At 43.0% G+C, this 21,681-nt stretch overlaps 1 long non-coding RNA gene across 1 annotated transcript; it reads left to right on the forward strand.

The window, feature by feature from the left end:
- The first annotated feature begins 7,947 nt into the window (after window positions 1-7,947).
- Window positions 7,948-21,221, forward strand: LOC144578184 (uncharacterized). The gene is made up of 2 exons (XR_013523491.1): window positions 7,948-8,069; window positions 18,581-21,221. It is a non-coding gene; the product is annotated as an uncharacterized LOC144578184 (long non-coding RNA).
- The last annotated feature ends 460 nt before the right edge of the window (window positions 21,222-21,681 follow it).

Consider the following 21,681-nt stretch of genomic DNA (forward strand, 5'->3'; position numbering starts at 1 on the left):
GCTTAATTCATCCTCCCACCTCAGCCTCCCGTATAGCTGAAACCACAGGCCTGTGTCACCTCGCAGCTAATTTTTGTATTTTTGGTAGAAGCGGAGTTTTGCCATGTTGCCCAGGCTGGTCTTGATCTCCTGGACTCAAGTGATTTGCCTGCCTTGGCCTCCCAAATCATGCTGGAATTACAGGTGTAAGCCACCATGCCCAGCACAGAGACTTACTTTTTTGTAGTCAAATTTATCAACATTTTTCATGTCTTTTAGATTTCGCAAACCCTCTCTCTTTGGTTTCTCAACTCTTCTCTAATGTTTATTTGTTCAGATACCCAACTTAGACGTATTTTTCAAGTTCTCACATAAACTTACACAAAACTGGAAATTTAGATTTAAATTGCATTTAATTTATACATTCCTGGACATCTGGGAGCTGGCCTTGGTATTCTGTTGAACATAAACAATTTCAGAGAATATCACCATTGCACAAGGTCACTCTGTGTCCGCAAGGGAGAAAGACAGAAACAGAACCACTCTATCATCACATCTGAACGCTGACAAAGGTGAACACTGTCCAAACCACAAAAGGCACAAAACATCCCTGTTTCTCTCACAAGAAAGTGACTGTTGTTTCCTTACCAAGTACAGCATTGGCCTCCATCTAATCTCCCCTTCTGGGTAAGATTCGTTGATAGTCCATCATAGACATACCCCCATTTCTGACAACATCCAAGCCAGAGGGAAGCCTGGCTTCCCTAAACCCTGACTGAAATCACTGAACATGGCCGGTGATTTATCCTCCTCTGAAGTCCTTTTAAGTCCTTAAATCCTCTTAATCCTTAAGTCCTCTTAAATCTTCCTCTTAAGTCCTGTCTAGCTCCCTCTTACTGAAATGCCCCAGAGTGCAGGAGTAATAAACCCAGTTTGTTCAACTGAAGATGTACTCCTGGTGGTCTATGGCCAGAGTGGCAGATTAGTTCAGAAAAAGGCTCACTTTAGTTTTCTATCATTAATAAAATACATAATTCCATTTTCCACATCTCCTTGTATATCTGTATAGTTTGTTCATATAGAATAGATATTAATAGATATTGTAAAGTTTATTTCTTCCTAGGTTATATTAATATTTGTTTCTATTAAAAACTGAGGGGCTAGGCATGATGGTTCACATCTGCAATTCCAGTGCTTTAGGAGGCCAAGAGGGAGGAGGATTGTTTGAGGCCAGGAGTTCGAGACCACCCCAGGAAACATAGCAAGACCAGCCTGGCCAACACGGTGAAACCTTGTCTCTACTAAAAAAATACAAAAATTAGCTGGGTGTGGTGGCGCATGCCTGTAATCACAGCTGCTTGGAAGGCTGATATAAGAGAATCTCTTGAACCCAGGAGATGGAGGTTGCAGTGAGCCGAGATTGCACCCTTGCACTCTAGCCGGGGGCTGCAAGAGCAAAACTCTGTCAAAAACAAACAAACAAACAACCGTTTTTTTAATTTTTAATTTTTTTTTTTTTGACCCAGGGTCTTGCTCTGTCACTCAGGCTGGAGTGCAGTGGTGTGATCTGGGCTCACTGAAGCCTTGACTCTCAAGCTGAAGCAATCCTCTCACCTCAGCCTCCCAAGTAGCTGGGACTACAGGTGCATGCCACTATGCTCGGCTAATTAATTTCTGCATCTTTTGTAAAAACGGGATTTCGATCTATTGCCCAGGCTGTTCTCAAACTCCTGGGCTCAAGCAATCTGACTGCCTCAGCCTCCCAAAGTGTTGGGATTATAAGCATGAACCACTGCACTCAGCAGTTTTTTTTCTTTTTTTTTTGAGACAGGTCTTGCTCTGTCACCAGGCTGGAGTACAGTGGCGTGATCATGGCTCACTGCAGCTTCAGCCTCCCAGGCTCAAGTGACCCTCCTACCACAGCCCAGCTAATTTTTTAGTTTTTTTGTAGAGATGGGATCTCACTATGTTGCCCAGGTTGGTGTTGAGCTCCTGGGCTCAAGCAATCCTCTCACCTCAGATTAAAAAAAATTTTTTTTTTTTTTGAGATGGAGTTTCACTCTTGTTGCCCAGGCTGGAGGGCAATGGCGCCATCTTGGCTCACCGCAAACTCTGCCTCCTGGGTTCAAGTGATTCTCCTGCCTCAGCCTCCCAAGTAGCTGGGATTACAGGCACATGCCACCACGGCCAGCTAATTTTTTTTTTTTTTGTATTTTTAGTAGAGATGGGGTTTCTCCATGTTGATCAGGCTGGTCTTGAACTCCTGACCTCAGGTGATCCACCTGCCCCAGCCTCCCAAAGTGCTGAGATTACAGGCGTGAGCCACTGTGCCTGGCCCAGATCATATTTTAAAATTAAGAAATGTACCTTGTTTTTAAGACATAATGAATGCTATTGCCCACTTAATATAGTACAGTGTAAATATAACTTTTGTATGCACTGGGAAACCAAAGAATTTGTGTGATTAATATCACAATATTAGTTTTATTGTGGTTGTCTGGAACCAAATCTCTACGGTCTCCAAGGTCTGCCTGTATACTCCGCGGTACTGTAGGTCTCTTGTAAGAGAACATTCCCAATTCCTGCTGTTTTATGATGCCTCGATACTCACTCACTTGTTCATATGCTATCATCGTCCAATTCATTGTTGCTGTTTTAAATGTTTTTCTCTTTTCTTTTTAGTTGACACACAACACTTGTACCTATTTGTGGAATTAGAGTGAAATGTCAGTGTGTATGCAATGTGTAATGATCAAATCAGGGTGATTAGCATATTCATCACCTTGGACATACATCCTTTCTTTGTGTTGTCAACATTCAGAATCCTCTCTTCTAGTTTTTGAAAATACACACTAAATTCTTGTTCTTGGTTTTTTCTTTATTATTATTTTTCTTTATTATGGGCGGTGTCTCCCCTCGAGGCGGACCGCCCACTGCTCCCGAGATCCAGGTAGCAGCTTTTTACACGAAATTACTGTTAATCATGTCCACCCTGCAGTGATAAATAGCACTGGACTGACTCCTCCCACCTAACTGTAACTCTGTATTTATTGGCTTCCTCCCCCTATCCTCCCCTCCCCTTCCCAGCCTCTAATTATTCCAATTCTACTCTCTATTTTAATGAGCTCAGATTTTTTTAGCTCTCAGATATGAGTGAGAACATGTGATATTTATATTTCTGTACCTGACTTATTTCAGTGAACATAATGTCCTCCCGGCTCCACCATGTTGTGGCAAATGACAGGATTGCCTTCTTTTCGTGGCTAAATGCTACTCCAGTCTATATGTCCCACATTTTCTTTACCCATTCATCTGCTGATGGACATTTGGGTTGATTCCATCTCTTGGTTATTGTAAATAGAGCTTCCATAAACATAGGGGTGCAGGTGTGTTTTATATATATATAAAATACGTATTCATTATATATTACATATAATATATAATTAAAGTATAGTTATATAATGTAATATACCTATTATATATTATGTTATATATTATAATGTATAATATATATTTTGTATAATATGTACATATATATGCAGATACATATATATAACATATATGTAATATATTATAAATTATGATTTATGTGTATAATTTATAGCTAAATTATATTGTATATTATATATTATATACGATGTATTATAATTGTATAATATAATTTATATATGATAGGCAATATATTATAATGTATAACACATAATATGTAATATAGAATAAATAATAGATAAAACAAATATATACTATATAGTTTTCGAGGCGGGTTCTTGCTCTGTCACCCAGGCTGGACGCAGTGGGTGTGGTCATGGCTTACTGCAGCCTTGACCTCCTGAGTTCAAGTGACCCTCCAGCCTCAGCTAGGACCGCAGGTGCACATCACTGCACTGTGTAATCTCCAAACTTATCTTCAATATGTTGACGTCAGTTTCTTTGGATAATATCCAGTGGTGGGATTACTGGATCATATCATAATACAACTTTAGTTTTGTTTTTGAGGAACTTCTATGCAGTTTTTCATAGTGGCTGTACTAATTTACTTTCCCCACCAGTGGGTGACTTCTCCTCGTCTACATTACCACCAGCATTTGATACTTTTTGCCTTTTTGATGATAGCCATTCTGACTGAGGTGAGATGGTATCTCATTGTGGTTTCAATTTGCATTTTCCTGATTCTCAGTGATGTTGAATATTTTTTCATATACTTTTTGGCCGCGTGTAGATCTTCTTTTTAGAAATGTCTGTTCAGATCATTTGCCACTTTTTAAATTGGATTGTTTGGTTTATTTTGCTGTTGAGTTGTTCGAGTTCTTTGTATATTCTCAATATCAGTTCCATTTTGGATGAATTTGGAAATATTTTCTCCCATTCTACAAGTTGTTTCTTCACTTTGTTGATTGTTTCTTTTGCTGTGCAGAAGTTCTTTAATTTGATATAGGCCCATTTATCTATTTTTGTTTTTGTTTACTGTGCTTTTCTTCCTTTTTTTTTGAGACAGAGCAGATTCTCGCTCTGTTACCTGCGCTGGAGTGCACTGATGCAATCTTGGCTGGCTACAACCTCTGCCTCCTGGGTTCAAGTGATTCTCCCACCTCAGCCTCCTGAGTAGCTAGGATCACAGGTGCACGCCACCATGCCCAGCTCATTTTTGTATTTTTAGTAGAGAGAGAGTCCTGCCATGTTGGCCAGGCTGGCCTCAAACTTCTGACCTCAAGTGATCCACCTGCCAAAGTGCTGGGGTTACAGGCATGAGCCACCACGCCTGGCCCTTTGCTGTGCTTTTGGAGTTTTACACACAAAATCTTTTCCTAAACCAATATCTTGAAGCATTACTCTATATTTTCTTGAAGTAGTTTTACGGTTTTGGGTCTTATATCTAAGTGCTTAATTCACTGAGTTAATTTTTTTATATAGTGAGAGACAGAGGTCTGGATTAATTCTGCATATGAATATCCAAAATGAATATTTTCCCATTGCAAAGGGTGTCCTTTTCCTACTATATGTTCTTGGCACCTTTGTTGAAAATCACGTGGCTGTGGCCGGGCATGGTGGCTCATGCCTGTAATCCCAGCACTTTGGGAGGCAGAGGTGGGCGGATCACGAGATCAAGAGATCAAGACCAACCTGGTCAACATGGTGAAACCCTGTCTCTACTAAAAATACAAAATTTAGTTGGGCATGGTGGCACAGCCTGTAATCCCAGCTACTCAGGAGGCTAAGGTAGGAGAATTGCTTGAACCCAGGAGGCGGAGGTTGCGGTGAGCTGAGATTGCGCCATTGCACTCCAACCTGGGTAATAAGAGTGAAACTCCGTCTCAAAAAAAAAAAAAAATTCTTTCATCACTGTGTTTGTGCTTGCATGGCTTCTGATACAAAGTCTGATGTAATTCTTATACTTTTTCTTCTGTAAGTAAGGCATTTTCTCCCTGTGGTTTCTGTGAAGAATTTCTCTTTGTCTTTGGTTTCCTCATGTTTGAATATTAATGTGCCTAGACATAGATTTTTAAATTTTTCTAATTTAAATTTTTAAATTTTTTCCAATTAAAAACATTGTGTTAAAATGCACATAACAATTTAGCACCAGGGCACAACAACAGTCAGAACCAGAGGAAAAAGGTCACAATAGCTGACAAAAAGGTTGAAGGAGAGAACCATCATCATCTCAGGCCTTTTTTTTTTTTAAATACGGAAGTCTGCTTTTCTATCCTGTATTCTCCCAATCAGGACTTTTTAAAGGGAGAAAGAGCTGAAAGCAGTGAGACACAACAAAAGTTGGACCTCTGAGACATGAATCTAAGACATTTAAAGAAAAACCAGCTAGAGCATTAAAAGCAAAATTTCCAGTAATTTAACATATCAACATCTTAAGAAAACCTGTTTCCAATATGTAGACCATTCTCTAGAAAGTCTGGTGTTTTCCTTCAGTCATACTCAGCTTAATCATACACAAAATTCTCCTTCACAAACCCCATCATGGCCCACACAGATCATCTGCAACATGCTTGGACTTTCTAACTTGTCTTATACTACCCCTTCCTTAAATAACTGATCATTTTACTATAAGATAAGAATTCACTACACAAAATCCCTCCTCATATAAAATCACTCTTTCTTTGTATCCTTCCTTGAAAACAAAAATACATCATAACATTCTTCGTATCTATTTTCTTTTTCTTCTTTCTTTCATTTTTTTTTTTTTATACAGAGCCTCAATTTGTCACCCAGCCTGGAGTGCAGTGGTGCAATCTCAGCTCACTGCAACCTCCACATCCCAGGTGCAAGTGATTCTCCTGCTTCAGCCTCCTGAGTAGCTGGGACCACAAGCATGCACCACCATGCCAGGCTAATTTTTGTATTTTTAGTAGAGATGGGGTTTTACCATATTGGCAAGGTTGGTCCTGAACTCCTGACCTCTTGATCGACCCGCCTCACCCTCCCAAAGTACCAGGACTATAGGTGTGAGCTACCGTGCCTGGCCTCATATCTCTCTTCTACTTACTAATTCCTTCATATTTTGAACCTCCCTTTTAATAACTTCCAAATTAGATAAAAATTATTCTTTTTCCCAATAAAGAACACACTTTCTTTGGCACGTTTTATATAAATCTAGAGAGCAAGAAATTCTGAACTGCCCTTAAGACATTGGCATTCTATAGATAAGAACCATTTTACAACTTTAAGACTTTCAACTATACAAAAGCTCACTGTTTTAAAGCCATCCTAACCATTCTAAACACTACAAACATCAGAGGTTTATCTAGGTAAAAATCTTAAATTTTAGAAGACATAAAATTCCCTTCAAAATAATTAGTCTTATTTTTTTAATTTATGAGTTCTCTTATTGTAAGCCAATTTGATAGCATGCTAAATACAACACACATCACACAAATGAAGTGACCTACGCAAGACAGATGGATCCAATTACATATAAAATTTGGAGCTGTCTACCTCAACAAATTTTGTTTGCCCAGATATGTAGGGAAGACAGGAAGAGGCAGGAAAGGGGACCCTGTGGCATCAAATAAGGAAGGGAGGTGGTAAACCACGTTGCTCTGGTGGCTCAGAGTCCTTGAGCCACCAAAGAAAAATGTTTGGGTGGCCACTTGTCTGCCACTGCAAAAAGTTATCCGTTGGGTCATGGGTCCAGGAGACTGAGTAATTTTACTTGAGCAAGGTGGCTCATTGGGACATATGGAAGGTTAGTTCTAAGATTGATGGGGAGCTTTTTCCCTCTTTTGTTGGGGATGGTGAGGACATTCTCATTATAAATAGTCCTTTCGCTTCTGGTAGGCACACTGATTCTGGACCAGGAGCCAGTGAGTTGCCGATCTTGTGACACTTTCTCCGGATTGGTAATTGCAAGGTGATGGGGGGCTTAAAGGAACAGTTAACGATTGCACTTTTTGGCTATTTTTCTTTTTTGAGACAGGGTATCACTCTAGTTGCCTAGGCTGGAGTTGCAGTGGCATGATCTCAGCTTACTGCAGCCTCCTGGACTCAGGTGATTCTCCCCACCTCAGCCTCCTGAATAGCTGGGACCACAGGCACATACCACCATGCAGAACTATTTTTTCATATTTTTAGTAATGACAGAGTTTTGTCATGTTGCTCAGGCTGGAGCTGTTTCTTTTGTCTTTTTTTTTTTTTTCAACTCTTTTGCCCTGTCCCTATTATTGTAAATTTTAAAGGTCAAGTTTACATATTGGCTCATAGAGGTTTGAGGTTCCATTGCTACTTTTTGTAACTTCCTCCTAATTTCAGGGGCACGTTGAATAATAAAATGCATACCCAGGAGAGTTTGCCCTACTGGGGAGTCTGGGTCTGCATTAGTATATTTCCTGAGTGCCTCAACAAAACAACCCTGAAACAGAATGGGTTTTTCATCTTTTCCCTGAGTTACTTTTCTAACTTTGCCATAATTGGTTGGCTTAACTACACACTTTTTTGTCCACCATTTTTTCCCATGGCACAGCAAGGAGACAACAATACTTGCAAGTCATGGCAAGTTAAATTAAAAAATGTTGTTGGAGGAGGGGAGAAGATGGCACTGAAGGATCAACTCAGGATTGCAGCTCCCAGTGAAAGTGTGGATGGTGAGTGGATGCCGCATTTCCAGATGGATCTTTATTGCCCAAAGACCAGGAGATTCCCAGGTGTAGGAGCCCCACGGGCCACCAGCGTGGCTGTTTGGGCCGGCATGGCTGTTTGGGCTGGCACGGCTGTTTAGGCCGGGGCTGTAGCGTAGCGACACTCCGTACAAAATACACTGGTTTGGTTGCCCTGTTAAACCAGCAATTGGAGATTTCGGAAGGTAGATTAGCACATTCATCTGATTAAACAGGACTTAAACAGAAAGCCAGGCCAGGAGACTCCCGGACAGCAATGTTGTTCCAGTCGGTGCAGTGGGTCGCTGCATGGGAAATCACACAGATCCCAGCGCCCTTTCAGCAGGCAACTGGAACACCTGGGACAGAGTCAACCATTCAACTTAAAAAAAAAAAAAAAAAAAAAAGGCAGGGAGCCAGGTGATCAGGCTCTGCAGGTCCCACCCCCACAAATACAAACAAAATAGCAATTGGAAATGCTCAGGGTTGAGAGTTTCATGGCAAGCACAGCTGAACCCAGGACAGTGCAGCTCGGAGAGGGAGGGGCGTCCACCATTACTGAGTCACTCAATCCCTACGGAGGTACTCTGCCATTGCTGACACAGCCTGCCGCTGCTGAGGCAACCCGCCATAACAGAGAGAGTCCGCCACTACAGAGGCGGGCCACCATCACCACGGCAGCTCTAACCACCCCCATATAAACAGGACTACAGGGAATTACACAGGGCAGCAGGGCAGAGCCCACAACAGCAGGGCAGAGCCCACAGCAGCAGGGCAGAGCCCATGACAGCAGGGCGGAGCCCACGGCAACAGGGCGAAGCCCATGGCAACAGGGCGGAGCCCACAGCAGCTCAGCATAGCCACTACAGGCAGGAGTGATTAGACTGTCGCCTTGCTGGGCAGGACAGTGCAATGGATACTCATAAATAAAGCCCTAACTCCCTGGGACAGAACACCTGAGGAAAAAAAGGGGCTTTATGAGTTCTGCTGCAGCAGACTTAAACGTACCTGCTTAGCAGCCCAGAATGAACAACGGAGCTCACAGCTCAGCACTTGAACTTCTATAAAGTACAGACTTTCTCCTTAAGTATAAAGTACAGACAGTCTCCTCAAGCAGCTCCCTGACCCCCATATATCCAAAGAGTCACCTCACAAAGGACTGATTGGACTGACATTTGGTGGGCATCATTCAGGGACAAAGATAGCAGAAGAAGAAACTGGTAGCAACCCTCACGGTTCTGCAGCTGCTACAGGTGTACCCCAGGCAAGCAGGGCCTGGAGTGGACCTCAGCAGTCCTACAGCAGAGGGGCCAGACTGTTAGAAGGAAAACTAAGAAACAGAAATACTTCTTCATCAACAATCTGGACGTCCACTCAGAGACCCAATCAGAAAATCAGCAACTACTCAGATGACAGGTGGATAAATCCACAAAGATGGGAAGAAACCAGCACAAAAAGGAGGAAAACACCCGAAACGAGAACACCTTGCCTCCTACAAGGGACCAAAACTCCTCACCAGTAAGGGTACAAAGCTGGACGGAGAATGAATGTGATGAAATTACAGAATCAGACTTCAGAAGGTGGGTAATGAGAAACTTCCGTGAGCTAAAAGAACATGTTCTAACTCAATGCAAAGAAACTAAGAACCTTGAAAAAAGATTTAAGGAAATGATAACAAGAATGGAAAACTTAGGAATATGAGTGAATTGAAGGAGCTGAAAAACACAACACGAGAACTTCATGAAGCATGCACAAGTTTCAACAGCTGAATTGACCAAGCAGAAGAAAGGATATCAGAAGTCAAAGATCAACTCAATAAAATAAAATGAGAAGTCAAGATTAGAGAAAAAAAGTGCAAAAAGGAATGAACAAAGTCTCCAAGAAATGTGGAACTATGTGAAAAGACCTAATCTATGTTTGATAGGTATACCTGAATGTGACGAAGAGAATGAATCCAAGCTGGAAAATAGTCTTCAGGATATTATCCAGGAAAATTTCCCCAACCTAGCATGCAGGCCAATATTCAAGTCCAGGAAATACAGAGAACACCACAAAGATATTCTGCAAGAAGAGCAGCCCCAAGGCATATAATCATCAGATTCACCAGGGTTGAAATGAAGGAGAAAATGCTAAGGGCAGCCAGAGAGAAAGGTCGGGTCACCCACAAAGGGAAGCCCATCAGACTCACAGCAGATCTCTTGGCAGAAACCCTACAAGCCAGAAGAGAGTGGGGGCCAATATTCAACATCCTTAAAGAAAAGAATTTTCAACCCAGAATTTCATATCCAGCCAAACTGAGCTTCATAAGTGAAGGAAAAACAAAATTCTTTGCGAACGAGCAGATACTCAGAGATTTTGTCACCACCAGACCTGCTTTACAAGAGCTCCTGAAAGAGGCACTACACATAGAAAGGAATAACCAGTACCAGCCATTCCAAAAACAAACCAAATGCTAAAGAGCATCAACAAAATGAAGAATCTGCATCAACTAAGGGGCAAAACAGTCAGCTAGCATCAAAATGGCAGTATCAAATTCACACATAACAATATTAACCCTAAATGTAAATGGGCTAAATGCACCAATCAAAAGACACAGACTGGCAAATTGGATAAAAAGCCAAAACCTATCGGTGTGCTGTATCCAGGAAACCCATATCACATGCAAGGATACACAAAGGCTCAAATAAAGGGATGGAGGAAGACTTACGAGGCAAATGGAGAGCAAAAAAAGGCAGGAGTTGTAATTCTCGTCTCTGATAAAATAGACTTTAAAGCAACAAAGATCAAAAGAGACAAGGACATTACATAATGGTAAAAGGATCGATACAACAAGAAGAGCTAACAATCCTAAATATATATGGACCCAATACAGGAGCACCCAGATATATAAGGCAAGTTCTTAATGACTTACAAAGAGACTTAGACTCCCACACAATAATAGTGGGAGACTTTAACACTCCACTGTCAATATTCGACAGATCAACCAGACAGAAAATTAACAAGGACATCCAGGACTTGAACTCAGACCTGGAACAAGCAAACCCGATAGACATTTACAGAACTCTCCACCCCAAATCCACAGAATATACATTCTCAGCACCACATCACACCTATCTAAAATTGACCACATAATTGGAAGTAAAGCACTGCTCAGCAAATGCAAAACAACTGAAATCACAACAGTCTCTCAGACCATAGTGCAATCAAGTTAGAACTCAGAATTCAGAAACTAACTCAGAACCACACAGCTTCCTGGAAACTGAACAACTGGCTCTTGAATGTTGACTGGATAAACGATGAAATGAAGGCAGAAATAAAGAAGTTCTTCAAAACCAACGAGAACGAAGACACAACATACCAGAATCTCTGGGACACGTTTAAAGCAGTCTCTAGAGGAAAATATATAGCAGTAAGTGCCCACATGAGAAGAGTGGAGAAATCTAAAATTGACACCCTAATGTAAAATTGAAAGAGCTGGAGGAGCAAGATAAAAAAAAACTCAAAACCCAGCAGAAGACAAGAAATAACTAAGATAAGAGCAAACTGAAGGAGATAGAGACACGAAAAACCCTTCAAAAAATCAATAAATCCAAGAGCTGGTTTTTTGAAAATCAACAAAATAGACAGACCACTAGCCAGATTGATAAAAAAAGAAAAGAGAGAATAACCAAATAGATGCAATAAAAAATGATAAAGGGGAAATCACCACAGATTCCACAGAAATTCAAACTATCATTAGAGAATATTACAAACAACTCTATGCACACAAACTAGTAAACCTGGAAGAAATGGATAAATTCCTGGACACTTGTGTCCTCCCAAGCCTAAACCAGGAGGAAGCCAAAACTATGAATAGACCAATAACAAGGTCTGAAGTTGAGGCAGCAATTAAGAGGCTACCACACACACAAGAAAGCCCAGGTCCAGATGGGTTCACAGCCGAATTCTACCAGACACACAAAGAGTAACTATTACCATTCCTTCTGAAACTATTCCAAATAATCCAAAAAGAGGGAATCCTTCCCAAATCGTTTTATGAGACCAACATCATCCTGATACCAAAACCTGGCAGAGACTCAACAAGAAAAGAAAACTTCAGGCCAATATCCATGATGAACATAGATGCAAAAATCTTCAATAAAATACTGGCAAGCCGATTGCAACAGCATATCAAAAAGCTTATCCACCATGATCAAGTAGGATTCATCCCGGGGATGCAAGGCTGGTTCAACATACACAAGTCTATAAACGTAATTCACCACATAAACAGAACCAAAACCAAAAACCACACGATTATCTCAATTGATGCAGAGAAGGCCTTTGACAAAATTCAACAGCCCTTTATGCTAAAAACCCTCAATAAACTCGGTATTGATGGAACGTATCTCAAAATAATAAAAGCTATTTATGACAAACCAACAGCCAATATCATACTGAATGGGCAAAAACTGGAAGCATTCCATTTGAAATCTGGCACCAGACAAGGATGCCCTCTGTCACCACTCCTATTCAATATAGTACTGGAAGTTCTAGCCAGAGCAATCAGGCAAGAAAAAGAAATAAAGGGTATTCAAATAGGAAAGGAGAAAGCCAAATTGTCTCTATTTGCAGACGACATGATAGTATATCTAGAAGACCCCATCGTCTCAGCCCCAAAACTCCTGAAACTGATAAGCAACTTCAGCAAAGTCTCAGGATATAAAATCAAGGTGCAAAAATCACAAGCATTCCTATACACCAATAACAGACTTAAAGAGAGCCAAATCAAGAACGAACTGCCATTCACAATTGCTACAAAGAGAATAAAATACCTAGGAATACAACTAACGAGGAACGTAAGGGACCTCTTCAAGGAGAACTACAAACCAGTGCTCAACGAAATAAGAGAGGACACAAACAGATGGAGAAACATTCCATGTTCTTGGTTAGGAAGAATTAATATCATGAAAATGGCTATACTGCCCAAAGTAATTTACAGACTCAATGCTATCCCCATCAAGCTACCATTGACTTTCTTCACAGAACTGGAAAAAACCACCTTGAACTTCATATGGAACCAAAAGAGAGCCCGCATAGCCAAGTCAATTCTAAGCAAAAAGAACACAGCAGGAGGCATCACACTACCGGACTTCAAACTATACTACAAGGCTACAGTAATCAAAACAGCATGGTACTGGTACCAAAACAGAGCTATAGACCAATGGAACAGAACAGAGGCATTGGAGGCAACACAACATATCTACAACCATACAATCTTTGATAAACCTGACAAAAACAAGCAATGGGGAAAGGATTCCCTGTTTAATAAATGGTGTTGGGAAAACTCGCTAGCCATGTGCAGAGAGCAGAAACTGGACCCCTTCCTGACTCCTTACACTAAAATTAGCTCCAGATGGATTAAAGACTTAAACATAAGACCTGGCACCATAAAAACCCTAGAAGAAAATCTAGGAAAAACCATTCAGGACATAGGTGTAGGCAAGGACTTCATGACCAAAACACCAAAAGCATTGGCAGCAAAAGCCAAAATAGACAAATGGGACCTAATCAAACTCCACAGCTTCTGCACGGCAAAAAATAAAAGTCACTAGAGTGAATCGGCAACCAACAGAATGGGAAAAAATTTTGCAGTTTACCCATCTGACTAAGGGCTGATATCCAGAATTTACAAAGAACTCAAACAGATTTACAAGAAAAAAACAAACAGGCCCATTCAAAAATGGGCAAAGGATATGAACAGACACTTTACAAAAGAAGACATACATGAGGCCAACAAACATAGGAAAAAATGCTCATCATCACTGGTCATTAGAGAAATGCAAATCAAAACTACATTGAGATACCATCTCACGCCAGTTAGAATGGTGATCATTAAAAAATCTGGAGACAACAGGTGCTGGAGAGGATGTGGAGAAATAGGAACACTTTTACACTGCTGGTGGGAGTGTAAACTAGTTCAACCATTGTGGAAGACAGTGTGGTGATTCCTCAAGGACCTAGAAATAGAAATTCCATTTGACCCAGCAATCCCATTACTGGGTACATATCCAAAGGACTATAAATCGTTCTACTATAAGGACACATGCACATGAATGTTCATTGCAGCACTGTTTACAATAGCAAAGACCTGGAACCAACCCAAATGCCCATTGATGATAGACTGGACAGGGAAAATGTGGCACATACACACCATGGAATATTATGCAGCAATCAAAAACGATGAGTTCATGTCATTTGTAGGGACATGGATGAATCTGGAGAACATCGTTCTCAGCAAACTGACACAAGAACAGAAAATGAAATACCACATATTCTCACTCATAGGTGGGTGATGAACAATGAGAACACATGGACACAGGGAGGGGAGCACTACACACTGGGGTCTATTGGGGGGAATAGGGGAGGGACAGCGGCGGGGGGAGCTGGGGAGGGATAGCCTGGGGAGAAATGCCAGATGTGGGTGAAGGGGAGGAAGACAACAAATCACTGCCACGTGTGTACCTATGCAACTATCTTGCATGTTCTGCACATGTACCCCAAAACCTAAAATGCAATAAAAAAAATGTTAACAAACTCTTCCATAAAATTTTCTAGATTCTCTGAACTGGCCAGATTTTTTTTGTATGAAGCCAAATCTGCCGTAGAAAATGACACATGTATTCTAAGTATTACCCCATTTCCATCAGCTACCTTCCACAATGGACACAAGTTTTATTTTAGAGGTTGATAAGGGGCCCCACTAGTGGTGGTACTGGTTAGGCTTACTGCCTTGGGAAGTGATGAGTATAGACTGGGGCTAGCTGGAGAAGGGTGGCTGATGACCTTGGGGTGGACTCCCTCAGAACTGGGGGACTGAGGAGACTCCAGGAAAGATGTAGGCTTTCTCGGGGGAGCAGCTAGGAGGGGAACCCTTAGGCATGGCTTCCTGGTTTCTGGAAGTAGCATGAGCCATCAAAGGCTGTACATAAGCGACCTCCTCCCATTTTCCTTCTTTTCTGCGGAATAAACCCGGTTGTAAAATCGCATTGCAATATATAGAACTAAATCTATGTATTAGGCCAAGTCTCTTGGTTTTCTAATTTGTTTTGGACCCAAGTGGTGCTGCAATAATAAACGAGTTTCTTTTTCTTTAAGTTGAATTTCAACTTGCTCCGACAGCCTAAAAGACACCCTGGTGGTGAGTATTCTGGGCTGCTCATCATTGTCTCCATGTCAACAAGAATTTATACTGGACATAGAAGTCTTTCTTTTTAATTTTAATTTAATTTTTTTAGATGGAGTTTCACTCTTGTTGCCCAGGCTGGAGTGCAATGGCATGATCTTGGCTCACTGCAACCTCTGTTTCCTGGGTTCAAGCAATTTTCCTGCCTCAGCCTCTTGAGAAGCTGGGATTACAGGCATACACCATCATGCCCAGCTATTTTGTATTTTTTTCTTACTGGAGACAGTGTTTCACCATGTTGGTCAGGCTGGTCTCGAACTCCTGACCTCAAGTGATCCACCCATCTCAACCTCCCAAAGTGCTGGGATTGCAGGGTGAGCCAGAAGTTTTTCTAAGTCTAGTGAGAGGGGAAAGCAACTGGGCTCTCATTATTTTTCCCTTTTAGATTCTCACTTCCTGCAGAAGAGTAAGCAGGGCATTATGACAGTGGAATAGGTGTTTTCCAGGGGATGAAGTATGACAAGAAAAGTATTTTTATCAAGCAAAATGTAGAAGGAAAGAAAGGTGTAAATGAAGTGACAATAGGAAAAGAAAATGCTCTTCCAGAAAATCGTAACTTTAAGGCAGAAAACAAGAAAAGGCAAGACCCAGATTCTCCTAGGGTGGGCCTCTATCTCACCATCCTGAGAGGGAGTGCCAGTGCCAAAAACCCTTGGAGTGTCTGGGGGGCAGGCAACGGCGAACCCCAAAGGCCTGGTTGGGGCCGCAGAACAACGTGACTCTGGTGTTCCAGGGTCAACACAACAGGGGACCTCTCAAAGACAAGTGTTTTGCTTTAAACAAGTGCCCGAATACAGTCTATCAGGGAACAAAGCAAAAACCACAAATGAAACATACATTTCAGAGCAAAAATTAAAATAAAATAAAAGGCTGGGCATGGTGGCTCATGCCTGTCACCTTTGCAGTTTGGGAGGCTGAAGCGTGTGGATTGCTTGGGAGGCTGAAGCGTGTGGATTGCTTGAGCTCAGCCCAGCCCAGCCTCTGGCGAGTCCTACAGCTCTGCAGCTTTTATTGCTGTAGCACCAACCACCATCTCCCTTCCTCCCATTCATTGCTGTCTTGCTGCTCCTCATTGCCTCTCTCTGATTGCTGCCTCTCCTGTCACACTGTCTTGCCAATTGCTGTCTAGCTCAGTGCCATTTCTCATCGTCTCTCATTGTTTCACCCCTCTGCCAATCACTGGTCACCAGCCTCACTGTCAGTCACTGTCTCTCACCATCTGTCCCTTGACTGCTGCCATCTCTGCTGTCTTTGTCATCTTTGTGGTCACCATATGATACAGAACAGGCGAGCCCCAAAATTGGGGCTGAGCTCGGGAGAGGTCTTGGCTTCACCCAGGGAAGAATTCAAGGGCGAGCCAGTGGTGTTGAACAATAGCAAATGTTACTGAATGGTGCTGCTCCTTTCAGAGCAGGGCTGCCTCACTGGCAGTGCACCCAGAGTAAGAAATGTGTGGGCTCTTGGCAATTGTGTTTATATTCACTTAAACACATTTGCAATGATATCCAAATGAGGGAGTGAGCCAGTGCAAATTGAGGGGCTGGTTATTCAGAACTTTCTAGGAAAGGGGAAGTCTAACTTCTGAGTTGTTGCCGTGGAATTTGTAAGATGTCATGGTACTTGTGGGAGTGTCTTACGCTAATGAAAAATGAGGGCAGCCGGGGATCACTTTCCCTGCTAGCTGCTGGTTCATGCCAGTATCCTCACCATGTTCTGTCTAGATTGGATCCTGTTCTACTCAGCAGTGTTGTGATCAGATAACAAGTCCTCCTGGTCTCCTACCTCAGAAAGAGCATACAGTTGGCTAATTGGAGTAATCTGGTGGGTGTGGGGGCGTAGGGCATCGTAGTCTAGTACCTGGCCTGATTTGATTCAGGGCAGGAGAAATACTGGTTTGGTGTGTGAGGATCAGATAAGAAAGTAGTTCAGAATACGGGCTGTGGATCCCAGGAAACATGGAAAACAACTTTAGCCGTTAGTCTGGCGCTTAGGTTAATGGATGCTAAATAGACAAATACAGAATCTGAGTAAACACAATGCAGTGCTCTGAACCAATGATCTACATGTGATGTTTTCTCTCTTTCGGTCATAATACGACAGTCTAGGAACCAAGGGTTAGAGGTAGGAGTGGCTTCTCTTACTTATACACAACGACCGTCTGTTCATCTGTTTGGGCTGCTAAAACAAAACACCATACACTGGGTGGCTTATAAAGAACGGAAGTTTATTTCTCACAGTTCTGAAGGCTGGGAAGTTCGAGATCAAGGCACTATCAGATTTGGTATCTGGGGAGGACCATTTCTGGGTTCACAGACTGCGTCTTCTTGCTGCAGCCTCACCTGGTGGAAGGGGCAAGGCAGCTCTCCGGGCCCTTTTTAATAAAGGCACTGATCTCATTGATGACAGTTCCATCCTCATGAATAATCATCTCCCCCCAAGCCCTGTCTCCTAGTTCCATCACATTGTGGGTTGGGATTTCAACCTATAAATTTTAGGGAGACAAACGTTTAGACCATAGCACCATCTCATTACTTTTTTCATATCTCATTGGACATAGTTTTAGACTTACAGAGAACTTGCAAAAGTAGTACAAAGAGTTCTTGAATACTCCTCCCTTGGCTTCTCCTGTGGCCGCCTCTGGAGCCACAGCTGTGAAGATGCAGGCTGCAGCATGGGAGTTGTAGCAAAGGAGGTGCAGTGGAGGAAGCACAGCAAGGCCGTGAGCGCCAAGGAGCCGGCTCCTGCTGGGGAATCCGAAAACGTCTTGCCCCCTACTGAGTTGGTGGGGCAGGAGCCCGAGCCCCTGGTGCAGCTGCAGTGACCCAGTCACAGCTCCAGACCTGGGCTTCCCTGTGCTTTTGGAGGCCCAGGAAGCCTCTTGCCCTCAAAGGCTTGAAAGTGTCTGTTCCCATTCCCTGGCCTCTCCTTGCTCCTGGCACCCGCTCTGGGCTGGGGTGAAGTTGTGGCCGAGCCTGGGCACTGACACACCAGCTCCCTGCTGCCTCAGCTGCCTCCAGACTTTGGGCACTGATAAGCATGGGAGAGAGGCCAAGGCCAGCTGCGTTCAGGCCTGCAGATGCCCCTCAGCAAGAACATCCTGGGCACTGTGGACAGCATGTTGATGGTGGCAGGAGGCAGACTGGCTCCTGGGTGGAAAGGGGCGGGTCCAGTGAAACCCTACCTTCAAGTCAGGGACCGCCTGAAGCCTGGGGACTGGGCTGCCAGTTCTGGGTGGAGTCCGAATTCAGAAGTGAAAATTTATGGTGTTCTTTTCCAGGCTTGCCCATGGCCATTCATGGACCAATCAGCACGACTTGCTCCCTTCTGAGCCCATCAACACCCAGGACTCAGGCAGACTCCAACCGACTTCAGGACTGCCAGCAGAGGGAAGGAGCTACACTCTTTGGGGCTCTTGGACTCTTCACGATGACCTCCATGCAGAAAGGAGCCACCTACTGGGGGTCTCCTCTCTGCTGAGAGCTGGACATTTGTGGAGACAACCTGGCTGCAGAAAGGAGCTACTCACTTTGGGTCTCCTGAGAGCTGTTCAGTTGCTCAGTGAAGCTCCTCTCCATTTTGCTCATCCTCCAGTTGTCCATGTGCTTTATTCTTCCTGGTCTCAGGACAAGAACTCAGGACCTGCCAGATGAAAGTGTAACACAAACAGGACTAAAACACACCTCTGCCACACATACCCCTTGCCATGTTGTGACAGATAAGGAGAGAAGAGTTGAGGCCCTTTGAGTACCCCAGACCAGGAGCTCCCCAAGCCAGGGCTGTGACAGCCTCTTTCGGGCTCTGTGGTTCCTGGCATCTCCAAGCTTCTGGGTGCCACTGTGTTTCCCTCGTCCAGATGCAGGTGCCCACAGTGGAAGCTGTGTGTGGTACATCTGGTCCAGTGGCAGCCTTGCGTGGAGCGAGCACCTGTGTCGACACCTAGAGCTGCTTGCCCTGCAGCATCAGCCAGCGTGACTGTTGTGTGCAGTGGTTAGACCCCAAACTCGCTGGCTCACACACCCCTTGCTTGCCTTTGGCAGGTGTGGGATCTTGGCTGCTGGCACTAGCCAAACACAGCCTGCCAGGCCGAGTGGGCAGAAGGAGCCCAGCAGGTGCAAAGCCCAAGTATAGGTACTGCAGGCCTCAGAAGTTTCCAGCTGGCAAAGCGGCACCCTAAGGGTTATGACACTAATATAATCCGTATCCACAGTCCAGTGATCAAAACGAGGAAATCTACACTGATGGAATAAGACTGATCTTTCGTTGTTATTAGACTTTTGCCAGTTTTCCCATTAATGCCCTTTTGCTGGTCCAGGGTCTCACATTGCATCTAGCTTCCATGCCTTCTAGTCTTCTATCTGTGACACTTGCTCTGTGATTCTGTGATGACTGTGGCTTGAGCACTGGCCATTATTTTGTAGACTATCTCTCCATTAGGATTTGGCTGATGTTTTCTCCTAATTAGATGGATGGTATGTATTTTTGGCAAGAGTGTCACGTAAGTGCTCTCGTGCCCTTCTCAATGCAGCACATTACTGCTCCTACTGCCGGTGGTTTGCACTGATCACTTGCTTAAGGTGGTGTCTGTCATCGTCAGAGTTCCTCACTGTGAAGTTACTAGTCTTTATTTTGTAACCATAAATGTCTTATGGGGAACTATTTTGAGACTATGCAAATAACCTGTTCCTCGTCATGCTTTTGCCCATGTATTTGAGCACTGATTCATGATTCTTGCTCGAAACAATTATTATTATGGTGTTTGCCTAATGGTGATTTTCTATTTCCATCATTCTTTCTACATTTCTTTTCTTTTCTGAGACAGAGTTTCACTCTGCTGCACAAGCTGGAGTACAGTAGTACACTCATGGCCCACTGCAGCCTTAACCTTCTGGGCTCAAGCAATCCTCCTGCCTCAGCCTCCTAAGTAGCTAGGATTACAGGCACACACTGTCATGCCCAGTTAATTTTTAAAATTTTTTGTAGAGATGAGGTCTTATTTTATTGCCCAGGCTATACATTTTAAAAATTTGCATTCTGGGGCTGTTCTTTCTCCCTAATTTATTTATTCACTATTTATTTACATCAACATGGGCTTATGGATACTTACTCTACAGATTTTAATTTAGGCCAGGCATGGTGACTCACACCTGTAATCCCAGCACTTTCAGGTGGACAGATCACTTGAGTCCAGAAGTTTGAGATGAACTGGGCAAAATGCTAAGACCCTGTCTCTACTAAAACTACAAAAAAACTAGCCAGGCCTGGTGGTGCAAGCCTGCAGTCCCAGCTACTCAGGAGATTGAGGTGGGAGGGTCACTTGAGCCTGGGAGGTCTACGCTGCAGTGAGCCCTGATCATGCCACTGCACTCCACTTTGGGTCATAGAGTGAAACTCTACATCAAAATGTAAAAAATTTAATTCATTACTCTCGTTATTTATTTTGTTGCTCAACTTGTTCCAGATTTGGCCATTGAGATGTCTTTCAATTTTGCTGCTTTTGTACATTCATCCTTTAAAAAAATCTTATATCAATATTTATTTCATCTACTGTAAGATGTTCCCTTTTAGCTGGGCATGGTGGCATGCATCTGTAGTCTCAGCTACTCAGGAGACTCAGGTGGAAGGATCCCTTGGCCCCAGGAGTTCAAGATCAGCCTTGGCAACATAGCAAGACCCCATCTCAAAAAAAGAATCCCTTTAAAGTGTAAAATTCAGTCATCTTAATATATTTATAAGACTCTGGGATCATCGCAGCTACCTAATTCCAAAATGTTTTCATTACCCCCAAAGGAAATGCCGTATCTGTTTGGTTACTTCTATTTCTCATTTCCCCAGCTTCCGGCACCATTAATTTACTTTCTTTCTTTATGAATTTGCCTATTTTGGACATTTCATATAAATTGAACCATATAATGTGCGGCTTTTTGTGTCTGGCTTCTTTCACTTAGCATGGTATTTTTAAGGTTGAACCGTGATGCTGCGTGTATCAGTATTTCATTCCTTTTCATGAGTGAGTAACACGACACCGTCTCGCTAAACATGACGTTTCTCCATTTCCCCACTGGTGTATATCGGTTTGTGCTGTGGTTTGAATATTTGTGTCCCCTCCAAACTTCATGTTGAAACTTAATCCGCAATGCAGTAGTATTGAGAGGGAGGATCTTTGGGAGCTGACGAGGCCATGAGTGACCACTGAGGACACTACAATAATGTGCCATCTCGGAAGCAGAGACTGAACCCTTCCTCGACACCAAGCCTGCTGGAGACCTGATCTTGGACGTCCCAGCTTCCAGAATTGTGATAAATAATATTTTATTGTTTATAAATTACCCAGTCTGTAGTATTTCGTTACAGCAGCACAAGTGGACTAAAACAGGTTCT

This window comes from Callithrix jacchus, chromosome 10, assembly GCF_049354715.1.
Source record: "Callithrix jacchus isolate 240 chromosome 10, calJac240_pri, whole genome shotgun sequence".
NCBI lineage: Eukaryota > Metazoa > Chordata > Mammalia > Primates > Cebidae > Callithrix > Callithrix jacchus.